Source organism: Spodoptera frugiperda, chromosome 1, assembly GCF_023101765.2.
Source record: "Spodoptera frugiperda isolate SF20-4 chromosome 1, AGI-APGP_CSIRO_Sfru_2.0, whole genome shotgun sequence".
NCBI classification, from domain to species: domain Eukaryota; kingdom Metazoa; phylum Arthropoda; class Insecta; order Lepidoptera; family Noctuidae; genus Spodoptera; species Spodoptera frugiperda.
This window is the reverse complement of record NC_064212.1, coordinates 13922689-13923759: the sequence shown is the minus strand read 5'-3', so window position 1 is coordinate 13923759 and position 1071 is coordinate 13922689. Positions and strand designations below refer to the sequence as shown.

The 1071-nt window shown below is 39.6% G+C and overlaps 1 non-coding gene across 1 annotated transcript; it reads left to right on the top strand.

The window, feature by feature from the left end:
* The first annotated feature begins 709 nt into the window (after positions 1-709).
* On the top strand, positions 710-781 carry Trnaq-cug (transfer RNA glutamine (anticodon CUG)). The gene has a single exon. It is a non-coding gene; the product is annotated as a tRNA-Gln (tRNA).
* Positions 782-1071: the final 290 nt, after the last annotated feature.

Below are 1071 nucleotides of genomic sequence, written 5' to 3'. Positions count from 1 at the left end.
AACCTTCCTAGTGGCCAAAACCTACAACATCTAATGGAGGCACTGGTGTCCTCTTAGTAGACCGAAGATTCACGCGGAGATTTACACATTTTCATCTAGAAATATTAAATGCACAAAGTTCTTATTCTGCGCGTGAGTTATTATGGTAGCACTTAGTTTAGTAACGACATGCGTATGCGTCGTGGATCGCGAAATTATACACAGTTTACATTAGAACCAAGTTCAAGGAAACTTCTGTCGTCAATCTAGGGGCAACGAAACAGATAGACATAAGTTTTATAAATTACATTATCAGCCTATAAGTGGCCACGGATGACCAAAGGCTTCTTCCACGGAGAAGGCTTGAGCATTAATCACTACGCTTACTCAATGCGGGGTGGTAATTTCAAACTTATAATTACAAATTATAAGCCCAGGATTCTTTACGATGTTTTCCTTCAGCGTTTGTCAGTAGTCTTAGAAAGTACATATAACTCAGGAAGGAGTCACATTGGTACTTTTCCGTTGGTGGGTTCGGAACCTGAATCCTCGTGCATGAAAAGCGGACGTCTTAAACCTCCAGGCCATCACGACATTGGCACGGAAATAAAAAGTCACATACACATGACACTTTGCTTAAGAAGCTGGTGTCTTAAACCACCGGGCCACGATGACACACAACTTACTGGTTCCTAAGTTACTGGTTCCTTGTTTCGCTGAGTCTGCTAGCGGTCCCATGGTGTAACGGTTAGCACTTTGGACTCTGAATCCAACGATCCGAGTTCAAATCTCGGTGGGACCTGGCTTTTTGATATACAACAAATTTATTAAACAGATATTCAAAGATTTAACCGATTATAACTCACTTAATTCATTATCTAGCTTTTTCAGGATTTTCGTCACTTAAAAGAATAAACTTCACACACACTATTGGTTTTTGGTAGCCATTCTCTTACCCTAATTCATTTACTCTTGTTAAAGAAAAATAAGGACAATATAGAAATGAAATCGTAACAGAAACAAAATTAAGTTTTACCACGTGTTATGACCGTGACAAATGGCGTGTTTCCATTGCACCGGTCTATTTGAGAA